At 32.2% G+C, this 21,597-nt stretch overlaps 1 protein-coding gene across 1 annotated transcript in view; it reads left to right on the top strand.

The window, feature by feature from the left end:
* The window catches only part of tkv (serine/threonine receptor kinase thickveins), a 305,330-nt gene that overhangs the window by 43,096 nt on the left and 240,637 nt on the right, over window positions 1-21,597 (top strand). The window lies entirely within an intron of this gene.

Raw genomic sequence — 21,597 nt, 5'->3', positions numbered from 1 at the left:
CTTTTGGGCGTCCAATGGGTTCACCGTCTTCGGTGCTTATTTCACCACGTCTAAACTTAGCATACCAATACTTAATGGTTGATTTTCCTGGGGCAGTGTCCGGAAATTCGGCTTCGAGCCAAGTTTTTGCTTCAACTGTATTTTTTCTCTTCGAAAAGCAATATTTATCAACACGCGAAATTCCTTTTTATTCATTTTTTCACAATAACAAAAGTTGCTTTACTCAAAATGCTATAATTCACAAACTAATGATCGACAGCTGTCAAATTTATACAGGCATCTTTTGAGGGTTAATGCTAACTAAAAAACGTATAGATTTAATTCTAGTAGCGCTATCTATGTGGGCCGGGGACGTTTCAATTGACCTGCTATCGGTTTTTTTTTATTGAATTTATTGACAAATGTAGTAGTCTGGAATTGATACATTTTAACAAAAATTCAACTTCTCTTATAATATAATAATGTCTTTTAGATTCATTGTAGTAAACATAATAAAAATACCGACAGTCCCTTCTAAAACCGCTATGATTTTATTAATTTATGACCATTAACATAAGTATCATCTTTGAAACACTACTTCGGTTTATAAATCTTAACGATTTATGGCATGTAAATTGTTTCACCTCACTCTGTCCATTTTACGACTCCGACCCGCTTATTACATTAAGGCGGCACTCGAATTAAATTTGTTTGGAAAACGTGGGAGGAGGTCGTATATATAAGCGCGCTCATCGAAGCTCAAGCCCTGCTCGCTTCGGTGGAGTATTTCCTACCGCAAATATTTACAGGGTATCATGAAATTGGTAAATATATAAGGCGGAAAAGAGGCAAGACTGAGTAGGTCGCCATTTTGTTCGACCAGAGGTGACACTGGGCAGAGATTAATAGGGAGGGGAGACCGTGTACAATGTACGACCAACAAGGGGTTTTAATTACGATTTTGTTTGTGCGGTCAAATGGAATTAAAATCATAAATGGAATGGGGCCTGCCTGATGTCTTTGTATTTAATTATTGTTTTAAGAGCTCAAGAGATTTTCTCGGAACATTAAATTAACAATACAACTAGTCAGTCATCTTAATTACTAAGTTAACCTCCATGCAATTCTGAGAAATCTAGGATATATTATTGTTTCATTTTTTTAAATTCAGCAGCATAGATGAATTTGACATTCTACATACCCTACTATTATTTTAATTATGGAATAGTTTTTTTTTATCCACCGGAATTTATGAAGAAATTAGTAATTTATGGGTACTATCATTTTAATAATTCATATCTACTTAATTAACTTGTGTTTCTTCACTCCTTGTGTCGTAAGTTACATAAACTATTAATTTGAATAATTTTTTCCTGCTGTTAGATATTTAACAAAGCTCTGGAAAAAAATTGTTATATAAGTTACTACAGATTTATTAGAATATTTTCCCTGTAATACAGCTGTTATTATTTTTTTTTGTATATTTTATTTGATTAAGGGGCAGTAACTTATACTTTATGAGATATGTTGTATTTGATGCCGAATACTTGATGAAGTTGTTTATGCAAGGAGTTTTACTTCACTATTTTAATGAAACCATTACTGCGGATTGGTGTTAACTGGTGTTGGGAACTATCGACTGAATATGACTGTTTAGTACAACTAGTATGTTATGACTTAACTTATGACTGTTATGTACTACTTTAGACTTCTCTGTACTATCGACTTTTCCAGTCGCTACTTTTGGTTCGACTGATTTTACTACTTTTTACTACTGACTGTTTCAGTCGACTGTTTTCAGTCGCTATTTTCGATCCGACTTATTTTGTTACTATTTACTATCGACTATTTCAGTCGTGTACTTTTATTTACCATTTTTGGTTCTACTAGATTCATTCGACTGATTTTTAACATTCTGGCTCCGTGGTCCTAGCCGCGATAAAAATGTACCCAATTTATGCTTACTTAGATTTATACATATATATATATATATATATATATATATATATATATATATGTATGATCTTTTTGGTAGTTTGCTTGTAAATAACAATATATTATATATTAATATAGCAGCGTTTTGGAACGATATTTTTCAAGATTGTTAATATAATAGGGTACAAAGATGAAAATTGTGAATAAAAATAGTAAAATAATTTTGACTGTTTTTATGGCAATAATAGGTAATATTTCGATTAGTCTCTAACGATCTGTGTGATTACACGTTATCGTGCCGTAAAATCACTTTACCGTGTCTTCCGACCGATTTTTGACGTACTTCAATCATGGTTCATATAGTTTTTGGTTGATAGCGATCATTATTAACTGTTTCACCAATTTCAACAGTGATACACCACGCCACTCTGGTCCCACCAAACACAGACCATTTTCTTGGGATTAAAACAATTTGGCCTTGGAGTCCATCAGTCATAATTATGATTTTTTGCGCTTAGTGTTTTTAGAATAAATCCACTTTTCATATCCCGTCACTATTCGATACAGAAATGACTTCCGCTCGTACCTTTGAAAGAGCATTTCACAGATTAGTTTTCGATTTTCCATTTGTCTGGGTCACATTCACCGCTTCTGCCAATTATAGTTGAGTTTGGGTTGGGTTTTGATCCAATAATTCTTGAGTTGTTCCGCATCTTCAAACTTTTTCAGTCTAACAGAACGTTCTTGGTCTTGCACATCGAAATCACCACTTATGAATTTTCGAAACCACGCCAGAGCATGTTCACCGTAACTTTCTACCAGCAGACTTTATTATATAAAGCAGGCTTTATTCTTTTTATTAAATAAGAAAAGTAATGCGTGCCGTAAATACACGTTTTCAGGCACACAACTTGACATTTTAAAATAGATATAAATCAATGATGGAATTACTTTCGTAAAATATAACATGTATAGCTTTGAAGTAGAATAAAGTGACATATATGTCAAGTAATAAGCTTGCGTACTTAAGCCTAGAGATATCTGTTAGAAACACCGGTAATGATTATCCGGTAAACCTGGTGTAAAGTAAAAACCATCGAATTTAATTGTTAGGTTAAGTTGTTTAACTTTTTTTACTTTACTGCTTCTCGTTTTTGCAAATACATATCGCTGACCGGAATACATTCAAATACCGTGCCACCGTGTACCGCACCAATACAGTAAGTGTCAATATCATGTCGAATATGTTAGTGCAAGATGTCATTCATATACATAGAATCGACCTATTTTTCATATATCAATACTCAATATTTCATTACTCGGCATTTCTATATACAAAATAATTTGACAATACATAAAAAAACTTCAAATAGTGAGACAAAAACTATAAAACATTTATTAGCACCTACACGATGGTAAAAAAAAACGTTGCAAGATATCATCTGCGAATAACAGTATTGAATGGTAATGGACGTGAAAAAAAAATACGAACTTTAAATTACATAATTCAATATTAAGCGTTCCCGAAGTAAACAGAATGTAAATTGCTTGATAGCAAAACAGGTTTTGAAACAAGATGCTGACATTCAAGAAGAATATATTTTATTCAAATAGTTTTGGTTAACAATTAACAGAGACAGCGCCATATAAACTCCACAATGGAAGTCAAACACTTATAAAAACTATTTACTCTTATTTGAGTCTATAAATAAGCAATCATTTATTGTCGACAGAAAAAAAATCAGCATGGACGTCGTATTATTTGATATTCTGTGACAGCTTATTTAAAAACCACCTGTGTATGGCAGGCTTTCGCTCCCTAATATGTTATCCTCCCGAGTAGTATTAACATTTTAAATCGATGTGATTTATTGTAAACATGTATTTAATGTATTTGTTATTGAATTATTCAAGGAAATGTGCTGTGCAAAAGTCGTATTGGCATGTATTTTCAATGAAAAATTGTTCGTGTGTATGATGATTACCTTGATTACCCTAAACGTGATGTGGGCTTCTGACCATAATCTTTTTGATTAATTATTTAGTAACATATACTACTAGGTAGACGTTAAGAATCTGCGCCATCTTAGTAATTCACCTTTTACAAGAACATCACCAACATTTTGCTATCAAATCATTTTAATTTAAATATTTTAAAGACATAGATATGTTGCGCAAACTGAACTACATTGGAAGGTTTGACCATGAATCAAATCAAGAATCTAATATTGTTAGCATCAATTTTTTAGGTTTTAATTATTGTTGTAAGCTAGAGGATTAATTACATGTAAAAATAAAGCAGAATAAAAAATGAAAACAAAAATCTAGTCACACAGCCTCAAAAACTATAACCAAATCAGTGAATTAAAGTACGCGTTTTTTCAATAACTTGCTTATTCGTCAGATTTAGCTTCCTTTGACTCTTATAGAAAACGATGTTAATCAAATTAAGAGGTTACCTCTAGTTGCTGTGGAATACCACTATCGTTGTTGACAATTGACATAATTACAGTTGGAGATTGTTGGAATAAATGTATTATTTGAGGGAAATTGTATTGGAACATATGGTTGTTTTTACAAATATTAACCCTTTTTACCCATTTGTATTTCTATAAATTATTGCACTTATTGAACTTTACAGTACCTTTATTTGTAGGCATACACACGTCTGTTATATCTCGCAACTAATACGATCCTGATCGCGGACTGTGTATTCGATGAAACGCAGCCATGTACAAGTGCTTGTGTTAAGATTGAATGGTATAATGAGTGAGATGTCTAAAAATAGACGTCGATATAGATGTTTGATTTGTTTTGTAGTAGTTGAAAACCCCCAATATTGTACATGTACAAACATCGGTTCAACAAATCGACATTTCTTTCCTTAAAATAAAATGGAATTTCAAAGTAATTTTTTTGTATTTTAAACCCTTTCACATTTCATAACTCTATCGTTTATATCGAAAATGTTTGAGAGAATGCTCTCCTAAATGTGAATATTAGAACATCAACATTATTTAATTTAATAATACAATATTTAATCTTTGTTAATTATTATATAGTTTAGTTACAAATATTTTATAAATATTTTTTCTCTAATTATAATAGTCTGAATTAGATAAAACTTTAAGAAAGCCGAACACTATTTAGCTCCAAGGTTGCGGAATTGAAGAAATTTTTTTTTATTACTCTTCGAGATTCCAAAATCTGGCCTATTGACAATAAGTATTTCTTATGTCTATATTATATATACATGGCATGTAGAAAATCATTTCATTAAGCAATCTTCTGTATAAAATATTATCTTAATTAATTAGTCTTATTCTAAAGGTTATTCTAAAGTCTACATATGTCCAGTAATCAGATCAGGTGTTGTTAAACGTTTTAGTCTACGCACTTCACTATCACGTCGCATATTTAGCTGATTAGCAAGTACATTGGGATGCACTGATACTCTTTCGAGGTATTTCACACAAACACGTTGAATTACACTCGTTATAGGTCCTAGAGGAATATCCCGTTGTATCACTTTATTTGAAATATAGTACGGAGCATCAACAATGGTACGCAATACCTTATTTTGGAACCGTTGAATGATGGATATATTAGATTTGCTAGCGGTACCCCATAGTTGGATTCCATATGACCAAATAGGTTTGAGTATAGACTCATACAGCAATACCTTGTTATCCAATGAAAACTTAGATTTGCGCCCGATAATCCAATACATTTGATATAATTTAAGTCCAAGTTGTTTCCGTTTAGAGAGTATGTGCTTCTTCCAGGTTAGGCGTCGATCTAAGTGCATACCACAATATTTAACATGCTCTGCTTGGGGGTGTTGACGATGATTGATATTCACTGGTGGACATGTACTTCTACGCAGGGTAAACGTTACATGCGTGGATTTTGTTTCATTGGCTTTAATGCGCCTTGTCTTGAACCATAATTGTATTTGCTCCAGGTGGGTTTGAAGGTTTATTGATGCTGTGACTGGATCTTCATGGGATGCTAAGATTGCTGTGTCGTCTGCGTATGTTGCCACAGTAGTTATTTTTGTGGTGGGCAGATTGGCCGTATACAGAAAATACAGTACTGGATCCTTGTACACTACAATAAAATTTCTATGAGTGAGGTACGATTCTAGTAACTGATAATCCGGATGAGGGAGAAGTTTCTTTAATTTAACCTGCAAGCCCGTATGCCATACATTGTCAAAAGCCTGAGATATGTCTAGAAAAGCATTCGAACAATATCTTTTGGCATTTAGGTCAGTGTTTATTTTATTTACAAGTCTATACACTTGATCTATAGTCTCATGCTTATTGCGAAAGCTAAATTGATGTTCTGGAATAATTGTTCTTTTTTCTATTATATAGTTTAGCTTTTTTATGCATATTTTCTCGAAAACTTTCAAGATTAACGATAATAAACTTATAGGTCGGTAGGAGGTCACATCTGGTATTTTTTCTGGTTTAAGAATCATTAATATTTTAGCTACTTTCCAGATACTAGGGAAGTAATTAATTCGTAGCATAGCATTAAATATAAATGTTAGTAATTTTATACCCTTTTCTGATAGTTCTTTTAAAATTGTACCAGTAATTAAATCATAACCAGGAGCTTTTTTAATATTAATCTCTCTCATTATTGTTTGTTTAACTGTTTTGACCGTTAATTTCTGGTGCGGTAAGTCTATTTGAAATGGCGAATCTAGAAAGCTAGTAATTTGTTTTTCCTCATCTTTATGTAGCTGAGACTGGAAAGGTTTAAGAACATTTTTTAAGTGTTTTGAGAAAATGTCGGCCTTCTCTTTATTGCTTCTAGCTCAATTATTTTCGTTTGTTTTAATAGGTGGGTTATGCTGCTGGGATCTCCTAAGCTTTTTAGGTATTCTTGAATGCCTTGGTTTTGTTCATTTTGGATTAGTTCTTTAAGCTCTTTTATTGCCCTATTAAATTTTCTTTTATTTTCTTCAATCCTTTGCTGTTGCCAATTCCGTCGTAATTTTCTTTTTTCTGCTATCTTTTTCTGTTTTGTACTTGATATATGTGTATTTTTTCTGGGAAATGTTTCACTGTTAGGAGTCGCGGAAAATGCTGCCTGTATATTTTTTTGTAAGGTTTATTGCTGCTATTTATATATCCATTTCTGTTTGTAACGGTAAGTTTAGAGAGATGTTTAGGTCTAAGTTTTCTCTAATTGAAGGCCAGTTAGTTCTATTATTGCACAAAAAGGGAGTTTATCTTTGATGGTAATTTTTGAAGAAATTGTTACTATTATTGATGAATGATCGGAAGACAGGTCGAAACATGATTCTGCATGACACTTTTTTGTATCAATATTTTTTGTAATACAGAAATCTATAGTATCTGGTTTTTTGTTTCTGTCTGAAGGCCAATATGTTGGTTCACCAGTAGAAATATGTTGTAAATTATCTGTCTTTATTTAGTAGTTCCTAACCTTTTGAGGTTATTATTCTTGAACCCCACATTAAATGTTTTGCATTGTAATTTCGTCGGGATATCAATCTATTACCTAGCGTACTGAAGAATTCTTGAAAGTGTTCTGCCTTGTTATGTTTGGGTGGAAAATAAATCGCAGACATTGTTAATGGTCAATGGAATTCCTCTATGGTTATACTGGTGGCTTGCAGGTAATCTTTGCGGAATTTTTCTTTTTCGAAATGCTTTATATCATCTCGAATGATTATGGTTGTACCTCTATGTGCTTTATCATCAGGATGATTTGTATGATAATGTTTATATTTGGGAACTTTCAAATAATGTTTGTCCGTAAAATGTGTTTCGGAAACCATCATAACGTCAATATTTTGTTCAGTTACGAACATTTTTAGTTCCCTGGCGTGTTGTTGGAGCCCATTGGCATTCCAGACGGCGATTTTGTAGCTACTGGTTTCAGGCATTAGGCAAGTTTGCTGACGACGGTTGTAAGTAGACTAAGCATCGTACTCATTTGATCCATTAGTTTGGCCATCATCTTTTCTAATCTAGAAATGTTGCTACTAGTTTCAGTAGGTTGTGATGTGGTTTCTCGATTTTGTGCTGAACCATTTTCAACCATTTGGGCAAAAGTTATGTCTGGTTGACTTGGTCTGGTGGGCAGACTGGTAGGTGTGGATTGTTTTTGTTGCTGTTGACGCCTTTTTTCTCTTACGGCAGGATAGAGTTTCTGTTGTAGTTGCTTTTGAACTGCGCAACCTTTGTAGTTCGCTGGATGATTTCCGTTACAGTTAGCAGATTTCACTTTTTCATCGCGGACTTTACGAGTATAATCTTCTGTTTTGTGTTCTCCTGCACATTTTACTCATCTATATGATTTTCGACAGTAAGTCTTATGTGCCCGTGCGCTTGACACCTCGTGCATTGTGGTATAATTCTTTTTGTATGTGGTGGTTCGCATTTAATAATATTATTTTCCAATTTGGTGATTTCATACACCGCATTATTATTTCCATTAGGTTTTAAATCAATATAGAACATAGGCAGAGGTTTTTTTGTCGTATGATTTCGTATATCGTGAACATTTACGACCTCGAGGCCTTTTTCAGCTAGAGCTACCTTGATGGTGTTAAAGCCCTAATCCTTTTATCACGAGTTTAATATTCTCTCGGATTTTGGCCTGAATGTACGGTATTTGGTGTTTTTTTTTCATCTAATACTTTTACTAGAACTTTAAAGTGCTCCGCTTCCAACAATTGAATTTTTATTGTTTCATAGCTCACTGTTTTAATTGTGTAGTTCGTAGTAATGGTTTTCAGTAGGCCATGAATGTGTTTTATTACTCCTACCTTGTAGACTGTTATTGGTGGTAGTTTGGGAACAAGTTTTTCAGGGCTCTTCAATTTCTTCCGACAGGTTGCTAAAGCTGTTTTTTGTCTCTATTGGTTTCTGTCACCAATAGTCACTGATTCTTGTTTGTTTCCTCGCGATTTCTTCTTCTGGGCTTCTCAATCGTTTTTTGTTTTTGACTGTAGTCCATTCCGTTTGTGGGGTTTGTGTTATGCTGATTTTTCTAATCTTACATCATAGTGTGCAGGTGATTTGGTTGAATCGCTATGGTTTACCATTTTTAGATTGTTAATATTTTATTTTATTTACTTCCAAAGATAAAAAATAAAATAAATACATTGTTTATTTCACGCACTCATTTTTCACCCAAGTATTATTTTTTGCACTAGTTTTTGACCAAAAATACTATAGATGTATTTCAAAAGGAGTGTTCTAAAATTGGGGAAAATAATTTTAAAACACTAATAAAAATGAAGTGCGGTCTTTTTGTCTGATCACATAATACGTATTCACTACAGTTTAGGCCCACTGAGAGACAGATAGCCACATCTGTTTTGCGTTTTTAACACTCAATTAAATAACCTTAATAAAATACTGTTCTTTTTAAAAAAGGTATCTTTCTAGAGCTTGGAGCGTATTGAAAATACGTCTTCACACTACGAAGGTTGGAACCGAACTAAGAAATATTTTTATGATAAATTTATGACGAAGTTGAATTTATCGTGTATATTTATTATATATTATATTTATTTGGAGGCAGTATAAGTTGATAAAAGACATTAGAATCGACTTCAATTGATTAGTTATTGGATGGAAGTAGAATAAAACCATTATGAAAAATTACTTTCGATTGCAATTGATGTACATTAAAAGAGTAAACTAGCATGAATGAAAAAGGAAAAATCAGCATATCAAAATGTATACCAAAATACTGTCACTTTATACTGCCATCTGTTAGTCCCCTTAATGAAGGGATAATAGTGGTATATGTTTTTTTTTTAAATTTTCAAGTCAATGTTATTGGCTAAATATAATTTTTTTCTATTTTTTTGCAAGCTTAGATTATCTCCCAAGGTTACCATAAAAGCTTTGAATTTTGGTAGAGATGAGCTTATTTTAATGGTCATCCTTAGTTGGTCGTGAAAAGATTACCTCGACGATTCCACCTTATTCATATTCATCCTTATTCGACAATTTGAAAGCAGTTAAAATTTTTCAATCAGATAAAATTTACAAATGAGTGCCCATTGGAAGTAAAATATAGAAACATTAGTTTTAAATTTAGTACAAACTCGCAGTTATTCCAGTATTCAAGTGTGTTACATAGATATAAGAATAAGTTGGTCACTCTATAGTTGGTAGGTTTAATGCGGAAAACTCTAAAACCTAAAAATTTAATGCTCTCTGTTACAGCATCAATAATTTCACTTGATCTAACAAAATAATACATACCCATTTTAACGAAAAATATTAAAATAATATGATTTAGTGGGCATGAATGAATACATATTTCTTTATAATGTTTGAAGTCACGCAGTATGAAAAGGATTTTGAACAACTATTTTTCTATGGTTCTTTTTTTTTATTAACTAGCCTACCCACCACCCACTGAACATCCCAGAATCAGTTTTCACTTTTCAATATTTTAGTAATAATATTACTAATGAACAGGATATTTTAATAAACCTTTAAAATTAAGCACCAAAGTGCACCAAACCTTTAATTCAAAGTTTTTTAATATGCCTGTTTTTTTTTTGAAAAAATGTCGGCGATTAGAAATATCGATATATCGTTAATTTTTCCACATCCCTTGTTCCAATAACAAACGCTAACCTCCCTTTTTCCAGGCTGAAATGACCTCATCCGTCGCTACAGTCATAACTTTGCCCCCAAACGATATCATCCAGTCGTGTGTTAACTCAAGTTCGCGAATCTATAACTAGTTTCACTATCTGTTTTTTCGCCGGGTTCTCGTGCCCTATAACGGCTGCCCAGTTGGCGGGTGCGATATCCCCAAATTTAATGCAGTAGCAAGAGCGACTCACAGGGGTCAACTGTGAAGCGGTTTCGGTTTAGTGTATAATTGGTGTGATAAACCCAGAAGCGTGGGACTGCTAACTGATAACCCAATTTGTCACTCTAGGGCAAGTCTCCACGGCCAGGTATGCGTCGTGCATTCCACCGCCTGGTTTTAGGCCAGAACAAAAAAGTCCAATAACAAACATAAAGTACATCCATGTCCGGACAGTATTCAAACCCACAACTATCGCAACAGTAGGTGAACCACCCTGTTACCTTAACCACTGCGGCTACCAAGCAGCACTCCTTTTAACTGATTCACTCTTTGTCCTTGAGCAAGCCGTAACATTACATTCATATTTTTTGTTCTGTAAAAAATAAATATAATTATATATTCAGAAATGATTAGTAACGAAATAAATTTATTTAAATATATGAAAAATAGTACAAATAGATGTTAGGACTCCTATGTTCGTTCATTAGCATGGCGACTATCACCGATTAAAAACGAATGGGGTATTCGTCACGCGAAAGATTTCAATATGAGCATCAAACTCTCGGTCCGTTTGCCTTTTCCACGCACCCGAACGAATTTACATAACAAGCCGTACCAAAGGCGCAATTAGCCTCACAAAACACCACTACACTCGACAATTCCGTCGTGGGTCTTCTTCAACTTCATACCCGGTGGATTTATTCAGCGACGCTCGGCCCATAAATATGTATTTATTTTTCACGGAGTGTCTGCCCAGCCAGTCAAAACTCGCCAACATTACGGAATTATGAATGGGCGAATTAATGAATGGGTATGCAAATTGCGACTGGTTCTCGATGTCGACAACAACGCTTTTTCGTAATCGTAAATGTTAATGGCGACGGCGATATAAATTTACGTATTTTAAAAGGTCGCGTGTTCGAATCAATGGTCGTGTCTACGAGAAATTTCCTACTCATACTAATAATGGATTTTTTGGATAAACGACCACGTTTCTGAGTGTTTTTATAAGTGGATGTTTTGTCAACATTATTCGAAACTTTGTAACTGTAATATGGAGATTTACTGTCTGTTTTTTTTCCTCAATTATCGTAGGCTGAAAATTATGGAAAGTGTTTAAAAATCTTTAGTATTACGAAATGTTTTTTTCAATAATCTGTCTAATGACAATTACATATTTTATATTTTACGTATTTTATATTAAATGTTTTAGGATTTTCATTATATAATGATACGTAAAAGATCGTTTCAGTAAGTGATGCCCTGCACTAAATTATGACCTTTAACTTAATTTAATTACTATTCTGCTAGGTATTTCTGTTTATCTTTTATATGTATTACTGGTTTTAAACAGTTATATATGTGGAGTATAGCAGAGTAATTCTTCTACAATTATTGTAACAGATCAATTGAAAAGTCCCCGGCCTGGCACATAGATGGCGCTACTAGAATTAAATTCATATGTTGTATAGTTAGTCCTAACTCTCAAAAGATGCCTGTATAAATTTGACAGCTGTCGGATCATTAGTTTGTGAATTATAGCATTTTGAGTGAAGTGAACTTTTGTTATTGTGAAAAAAAAAGGATACAAGGGCACTTCGCGTGTTGATAAAATATTGCTTTTTGAAGGGAAAAAATACAGTTGAAACAAAAACTTGACTTGACGCCGAGTTTCCGGACACTGCCCCAGGAAAATCATCCATCAAGGATTGTTGATGCCAAGTTTAGATATGGTGAAATGAGCACCGAAGACGGTGAACGCAGTGGACGCCCAAAAGAGGTTGTTATCATTGAAAACATTTAAAAAATCCACAAAATGCTTTTGAATGGCCGTAAATTGAAATTGAATGAAATAGCAGACACTGTAAAGATATCATCTGAACGTGTACATCATATCATTCACGAATATTTTGGTATGAGAAAGCTCTGTGCAAAGTCTGCGCCGTGCGAGCTCACTTTTGACCAAAAACAACGACGAGTTGATGATTCGGAGCACTGTTTGAAGATGATCAAGCGTAAGAAACCCGAGTTTTTGGATCGATATGTGACAATGGATGATACATGGCTCCATCATTTCACTCCGAAGTCCAATCGATAGTCTGAACTGGAGTGGGACTGCACACGATGAACCCGCTCCAAAGCGTGGGAAAACGCAACAGTCGTCTGGCAAGATTATGGCGTCTGTATTTTGGGATGCGCATGGAATAATTTTTTACTACCTTGAAAAAGAAAGGACCTTCAACCGCGATTATTACATGGTGTTATTGGACCGTTTGAAGGACGAAACCGCCGAAAACCTGCCGCATTTGAGGAAAAAGAAAGTACTCCTTCACCAAGATAATGCACCGTGTCACAAGTCAGTGAAAACGATGGCAAAAATCCATGAATATGGCTTCGAATTGTTTCCCCATCCACCGTATTCTCCAGATCTGACCCCCAGCGCCTATTTCCTGTTCTCCGATCTCAAGAGAATGCTCGCAGGGAAAAAATTTTCCTCGAATGAAGAGATGATCGCGGAAACTGAGCCCTATTTTGAAGCAAAGGACAAATCGCACTACAAAAATGGCATCGAAAATTTAGAGGGTCGCTATAATCGTTGCATCACCCTTGAAGGGAATTATGTTGAATAAAAAAAAACTAATTTTGCCAAAATTGTGTGTTCTGCAATGGTAGGCCGAGGACTTTTCCATTGACCTGTTGATGTTTTCGTTTATTTATTGTAAGTGTGTTTTTCACAAAATGTATACAACTTAAAATCGAATTAGAACTTGCACTGTTGAATATCGAAACAAATTGAAAAACTAATAGTTTTAAGGTAATAATTGTGGTAATAAGCTAACGTACTACAAAAATGCGCCATATTATACAAGGACTATAACGCGCAGGTCAGTGGCATTGAACAATGTTTGGTATTTTTCTAGATTTTGGACTAGTGTGAAATCTCTTTCACATTTTTACTTGTATTTTGTTTTTATATTTGGGTTCTTTATATTTCAAGTATAATTTTGGTTATTTTTGCTTTTTTCGAAGCAGTCTTGGTTGACCGTATCATATTATAATAACGAGTAAAACATTGAAGCTAATACTCGAACCATCACTGGGTTTTAATAAATCTAGAAACAGGTGTCTAGTTAGCTCCTAATTGATTACTATTTTATATATTACTAGCGACCCGCCCCGGCTTCGCACGGGTGCAATGCTGATACTAAATTAAATACACTACAGAAAAAATATGAACGTTGTATATAAAAACATAGCGGCCCGCTCCGACTTTGCACGGGCATAAAATATATATGCCTATGTCACTCAATGAAAACATGATTAAAATCGATCCAGTATTTTTGGTTCATTCATTACTGCCCTTGGCCTGCACGCATTAAATTTGGAGTAAAACAATTCCTCTTCCCCTATACTTACTATGAAGATTTCCTGCTATCTTTGGAATATCTAAATTCATACAATTTTTATTACATTACACATTTTTAAACGCAAATTTTAAATTTGTAATATCTCCGAAAATATTTGTTTAATTTACATGCTGTAAGGAACCATATTGATCTATATTAATTGCACACTATATTTAAGGTACTTAATTCGATAAGGATTAATGGCGTATTGCTTAAAATAGCTTCGTAAATAAGCCATTTTCTCACGTAAAAAGTAAACAATAAAAATGGTTAATGTGGGTTATCCCTAAAAGATAAACATATACTATCGCGGACTTTTTTGTAGACCTTTTTATGGTGTACAATACTGTAGTACATTAATTTGATCTAACTCGTAGGGTTAGGCAGCGTTTTTGCTAATTGCTAAATAAGCCTAAAAAAATAGGTTAATTTACGACATCACGTTAGAAACCTCTAAAATTAGCAATGTTGCCTTAGTATATTATGCATGTATTATACATATAAACCTTCCTCTTGAATCACTATCTATCTATTGAAAAACCGCATCAAAATCCGTTGCGTAGTTTTAAAGATTTAAGCGCACATAGGGATATAGGGACAGAAAAGGCGACTTTGTTTTATACTATGTAGTGATATACTCTTTTATGATATATCTGGTATGTAAATATACTCATTTCTAGCGTGAATAAAAAATATTGCCAGATTTCTATAATGAAATCATACTTGTGATATATGCAACTTGATATGTTACATTGAAAACCACTTTTACCGGTTAAACAAAGAGACGGCATTTCAAATATATTCGATAATCGGTCCATTAATCGCTCATTCACACTTAAACTAAATCGTCAGTCCAATTGATTATTATTGTTCTTTTAACCTATAATCTACACAGCGCTGTTGTTTAGTATCCAAGCGAAACATCACAATATTAAGAAATAAAACCTATAACCTTCTCGGATTGTAATATAATGGGTTATATAAAATAATTAAAGGACGTATAAAGCTGAACCACTCTTAATTAATGCTTCTATAGAAATAAAAGAAACAGCAGCTTTAAATTGGTCACCAGTTCGATATCAAGCATTCGTAAAGTAAACCGAATGCAAATGGGTTGATTGTAAAACAGGTTTGAAAACAAGATGCGAACTTATACGTACACTTGTATTTAACTGTATTTAACAATTAACAATACAACAAAACAATCTAACGTAATAAAAGGTTTTCAGTTTTATACGACTCAATAAATGGTAAATATTGACAGCAACAATAACAAATTTAAAAACTTGATTCATTGTAAACACAGATTGACTTGATATTTTCTGACAACTTACAAACGATGTGTCGAAATCATACTTGTTTCTTATTTTATTTCACTCTAGGATGATATTAACACTTCAATATGCATGGTTAATTATATGTCTTAATATATAGATATAACAACAATTTGAGGCAGTTTTATACACTTTATCTATATCTTAATAATAATACATTTTTTGACATATACGACATAAGACACATTTTATAGCACTAAATGCTACAGATATATTATATTTGGTGTCGGTTCTTAACTCATGTCTAATGTCATGTCTATATGTACCGCTACAGCCCATTCTTTCTTGCATGTTTGCTTGCTTGTATCCTTGATCTTTGATTGCTGGTATCTTTGATCAGAGTTTTCCTCTTTTCATTCTTCGTATATCCCTGATACCTTTGTTTGAGTTTCCCAAATTTTCTTAACTTACCTCTTCCATATACTGTAAGTGGCTCCATCAACTAAAGTGTCTCTTTTCTATATACCCTTCTATTTCCCTTCGTTATATCTTATTTCTGCGTTTTTCATCTTTCAACTTTTGTTGTGCTCTCAGTCTTCTATGATTTTCCATTACCGCTGCTGCTAAATGTTTTCTTCCTTTTATTTGATAGCACCTATGTTCGATTAGTTCATATTACAAGTCTGGCATTAATTTCTTTCTCCTAGTTTTTGGTTAGTTTCAATTCATATTCTAATATTTAAATGAATTTACTTGTTTACTTTTTTAATTTGGACATTTATTTCTTCTGGCTTTCATTAACATAACTTTAAATTTGCTTTTGTTTAATATTATATCCATCAACTTAGAGTTTTCTCTAGATTGCCCGGACTATTGGTTATTTATCATAACATAAAAGCTCTTTCCTATATTTATTATTATCGTTCTGATAGATGTATTTGTAAGCATCATTCTTAAATACTATAAACAACGTCGGGCTTAAACTTGCGCATTGTCTTAGTTCTTCCTCAATTCTGAATATATGTATTTCATTTCTAGTTGTGTGTAATTGCAGTATTTGCGTGTGTTGTATATATTTCTTGAATTACTCAATATATCCATAATATTTCTGTTCTTACTCAATGTCAAATGCCTTTTTCAATCTTCAACTTCCAAATCTGTTTTTGCGATTCTGTTAGTATCTTGTCTTTTTCTGACTTTCGACATACAGTTTATATATTTTCATAGCTGTACCTTGCAGAGTTTTTCCTAAAAATAGTTATTTTTATGCCCTTTTCATATACCAGAGCATCTCCTTTGCCAATCCTGCGATTTTTTCTTTATATGCAGTTTTGTAATTCTTCAATAATATCTCAGGTGGTATTTGCTTTTTTAATTTAAAAATACTTCCTCTATTATTTTATTTTATCTTGGCCCAGTTTTTTCGTTATTAGGTTTTCTCAATACAATCTATAGTTCTTCATTTTTTTAAAATTATATGCCATTAATTTCATTTTCATAGGTCTTTAATTAAAATGTGTTTTCATACTCTAGTAAACTACTTATATACAGTGGTTCGTAATAATATATTGTTATATTATTTTTAGTGTATAATTTATTATTATTTGCGAACACGCAAAAACTAACCTAATTAAATACCGTATATATGTTAAATATTTGCCAAATTCTGTAAATAGAGCAAAATATAATTTCACCGTTACATTCTACTATATTTTAAATTAAATGTTTGATTTCATAGTAAACTTTCAAGATTAGCATTTTTAGATCATTTTATCGCAAATATGAAACTAAAGTAAATATTTGTATTTAATGCAATACCAAGCTTTTAATCAAATAGTATATTAAAACGTCTGATCTATATAAGCTGAAGTAATTGGCAACCTCGGATTGAAATTAGAACTGGGTTTTGATTACTTTTATTGCATTTGAGTAAAATGTTTTTGATGGTGAATGAAAAAGGCTGCTTGGATTTAAAAAGTTTTAATTTATTACAAAATGTGGAAAAGTTAACAGCTTCTTCTAACATATAACTAGATACTAGATAATACTTATTTAATGATGATTATACTTGAAAGGTCTTGAAGTCTATTAGAGTATTACAGATAAAAAGCAATAATGCAGCAGTATTCGTTTAGTTATTCAACACTTATTACACTTGGAAGGTTGAGATTCTAGAAAGTCATTTTTATCAAATTTTGATCTATTTCTTGGTTCTAAAACACTTTTAACACTCCTACATGTATTTCCTTCAAATCAGAATATTATTAATTCCCTTGTTCAATTCTAAAGAATCTGAAGAATCAATCACATATTGCTTTGGAAGTATTTAATTTAATTTATATATCAAGCCTTCGTGCTAAACTTTGTCGAGGACGCGAGCATTGTTTTTCTCCCGAAGAGTCAAATTAACAAAAATATTGAACCGACTTCAAAATATATATAAGGAACTCCCTAAAAAGTTAAAAATAATGAAACTTAGATTTTTAACACAAAATTTTTTTTTAACATAAAATATGTACCTAATACTCGTTGCAATAACTAAATAAAAATAAAGAAAAAGCTTATTGCCGACGTGGTGGCGCAGTGGTAAAAGCGATGGGACAGTCCTCCTACTGTTGCGATAGCCGCGGGTTCGAATCCTGCTGGGGCATGGTCGTAAATTTATGTTTATGATTGTTTAAAAAATTTGTGAATATTCTAGGCAAGAGTGTAAAATCCGACAAGGAAAATGATCCCAGTCACGCCAGTAACCTGGCTGGGTAAAGTTGGCCACTCGCCAGTCGGTAGGCTTTAATGGTGAGGACCGTGGTTCGGAGCCCACGTTATACTGTAGGTCCAGTCCAGATAAACCCATAGTTGGTAAAAGGAGACTTTAAAATATATTCAACCTATCTGCTATACGTATTTTATATTCTACTCTATACACACAATGTAGCTTAATACCTACCTAAACCTATTTATCTATTTACAATTTTGTTTTAACTACTACCATCTGATCACTTTAAAGTCCGTACTGAGCAACAAATTGGATTTGTTTTTTCGTAATTTAATTTTGTGTATATGTCACAAAAATATATTATTATTTTTGTATTGATTAGGTTAAATCGGGTAAATAAGTTAGGTTAAAAAAATATGAAAGATAATAAGGTTTTTGTTTAATTTTATTTATTACAACAAATACTAGAGTACATATTTTATTTTAAAATTTTAATTTTATATTTTTATTTTTATTTTTTTATTTTTTCCTTTTTAGTGAGTTCGGAAGTAGGTTCAATTTTTTTGTTACAAATGTTTTTGTTTAATTTTATTTATTACAACAAATACTAGTGTACATATTTTATTTTAAAATTTTAATTTTATATTTTTATTTTAATTTTTGTATTTTTTCCTTTTTAGTGAGTTCTTTGTCGACAGTAGGTTCAATTTTTTTGTTACAAATGTTTTTGTTTAATTTTATTTATTACAACAAATACTAGTGTACATATTTTATTTTAAAATTTTAATTTTATATTTTTATTTTTATTTTTTTATTTTTTCCTTTTTAGTAAGTTCCTTGTCGGAAGTAGGTTAAATTTTTTTGTTAAAAATATTTAATTTTTCTCTTTTTAGTGTTAGATATTTACTCAATAAATTACGCAGTTATTTAATTAAGTATTACAATTGATGGCCTAAGTAAAAGAACAGTCCATATGATGAAAAATAGGAATAAAGAAATAATTATTGAAAATAAAGAATGTTTCAGGCCCTGGGTTCCGGTAACTAGCTTAGGGGATTTGACAAATGTTCCCATCAAACTAGAAAAAAGATAGTTGTGCCCTGTTGGGAATCGAATTCGCGACCTCCGCGTGTGAGCTTGACGTTCTACCCATTACGCCATAGAGACAGTTGCCTACAATGTTACTATATGATATATTTTCATATGATGATTCCGATTTTTCGTCACATCAATAACATTATACCCCAATATTTGATTATTTTCTATAAAAATATGTGAAAACATTGCACATGCCTTTGAAATTTGAGGTTTTCCATAGATATCCCCCCTTCCCCTCTTCAGATCCTAACTTGATTCCAATGAGACCACCTCGGAAGTACACTCTTTCGAATAAAAAAGAATAAAAAAAGAATTTTGACAATCGGTCCATAATTGACTGAGAACGTAGAACTTCCTCCTTTTTTAAAGTCAGTTAAAACGAGTTCAATAATGTCCCTTGTTCTGTGGACATGGTCGAGTGTTTTATTGTTTGTGTGTATTGTGTTTTATTTTATTTTATTATTGAAGTCATTGTTTGGCTTGATGTCATTATCATTCCCGCAATTTTCCTGTATGTAGGGGCATTTTTCAGTCTAAAAACTCTGTTAAATACACTGGTAGATTTTTATGCTTTTTCTAGGCAATGTACACGTTTTCACATTTTTCTAGTGGTTAGATTGATCCTTGGTTAGGAGCATATACTTTAGGCAGATGTTCACCCAGAAGCTTTTTGGCTCATCGTGTTTCTTATAAGAAGGTATTATCCTCTTGGTCGCTTTTCTGAATGAGTAATCAGTGCTTATTTGTAAGATTCCAACTTGAGTTGTATGATAAATATTGGAGTATTATTCCCTGAACCAACTTCTTATAAAATTATTTTGCAATTTTACGATAAAATGTCATAGCTTGGTATGACGCGGTAATCTAATATTATGGTCATGTTAATATTTACCTGATAATAAATAATTTTTGACTGTAAATCTTTTTTAAATATGACATACTAAATAATATATTAAATGTTTAACTTAGCTTAAGTTTAGCGAGCTTTATCTGATTTTAATACTGAAATATGACGATCCTTTTACAAATATTAAAACTTTAATATCATAATTTATTAGTTCAGTATATTCTTATAGTAATACAGCTGATGTTTAAAATGTGTTTTATGAAACAATTAACTTCAGCCTGGTTACTGGGGTGACTGGAATCATTTTCATTGTCGGATTTTTACACTCTTGCCTAGGACAATCACAAACATAAATTTACGACCATGCCCCAGCAGGATTCAAACCCGCGGCTATCGCAACAGTAGGAGGACTGACGTAAAATATAGTTCATTAAAGAGACCAAAAAAACTATACGTCATTACAAATCAAATTTTAACAACTGTTTTGCAGACTATAAAAAATATAAAATCAATTGTTCTAATATATTAATTTTTGAGCTTTGAAGATTAGCAGCTATTTCTTCATCGCTTCTTTTTAATTTAATTTAGTTTTTTGTCCTAAAATGCTACGAGCAAGCGTACTATATCAATTATATATAGACGTGCTATAATCTATTGGGAAAAAACTGTCCATTAATTCTTGTCTGTTTTTTTGTTCATTGCATGATTATAGCTTTCCTTTATTTTTTGTATGCTAATGAAATAACCTGCACTCTATATATCTGTTTGGACACAGGTTACTAAATGTATCACGTGACGACTCCTAAGCACTACCATTCATTACCTGTAACTGCCTTCTTCTTCCCTGTCGCATCTAGTTGTATTAGTGGTACACTTTGCCTTTCCTTCTACAATTTTTAGTAGCTTTTGTCACCTAGGTCCGTTATTAGAAAACTATAGCAATTCTAAATTTATATTTTCTGATATTTTTCGGTGACATTTCTCATAAGAATTAATTTAATTTACTAGGAATAGTTAGAAATATTATCATCAAGATTGATTGTCAGAGTCAACAGATTCTACTTGATAGCGCCAGTAATAACGAAATTTTGAATAGTTAGTTCTTTGTGGATTTCCTATAAGCATAAAAGCAATAGACCTTTTGAACAATATCAACTATGACATCATAAAATTAGTTAATTAGAGCTTTCGATAAACTTGAATACTGTCTCTTCTTAAACTGATTTATCGTTTAATAAAGAAAATATTAACATTTTACAGTAATATGATACAAGCTACCTATACGTTACATTTTTTCATTTCAATTAAATCATTTTGAAATAGAAGAAGCAATAACACAAATAGTAAACAAAAGGGATACTGAACTTAATAGTATATTCTTTATGAGAATATTTAAAATTCAATGATATTTAATCTGTAATAAATAATGTCAAGGTTAATTTCGCGGAATGAATAATAGATTTTAATATAACGACTCTAATTGGATTGAAAACTTTGAATATGAATTTTTAATAA

The sequence above is a fragment of the Rhynchophorus ferrugineus genome, unplaced genomic scaffold, assembly GCF_030347505.1.
Source record: "Rhynchophorus ferrugineus isolate W39M unplaced genomic scaffold, kcgeb_rfMv2 rfM1, whole genome shotgun sequence".
Taxonomy (NCBI): domain Eukaryota; kingdom Metazoa; phylum Arthropoda; class Insecta; order Coleoptera; family Curculionidae; genus Rhynchophorus; species Rhynchophorus ferrugineus.
Note: the sequence above shows the minus strand (reverse complement) of the source record. Positions and strands in the feature narration are given on the sequence as shown.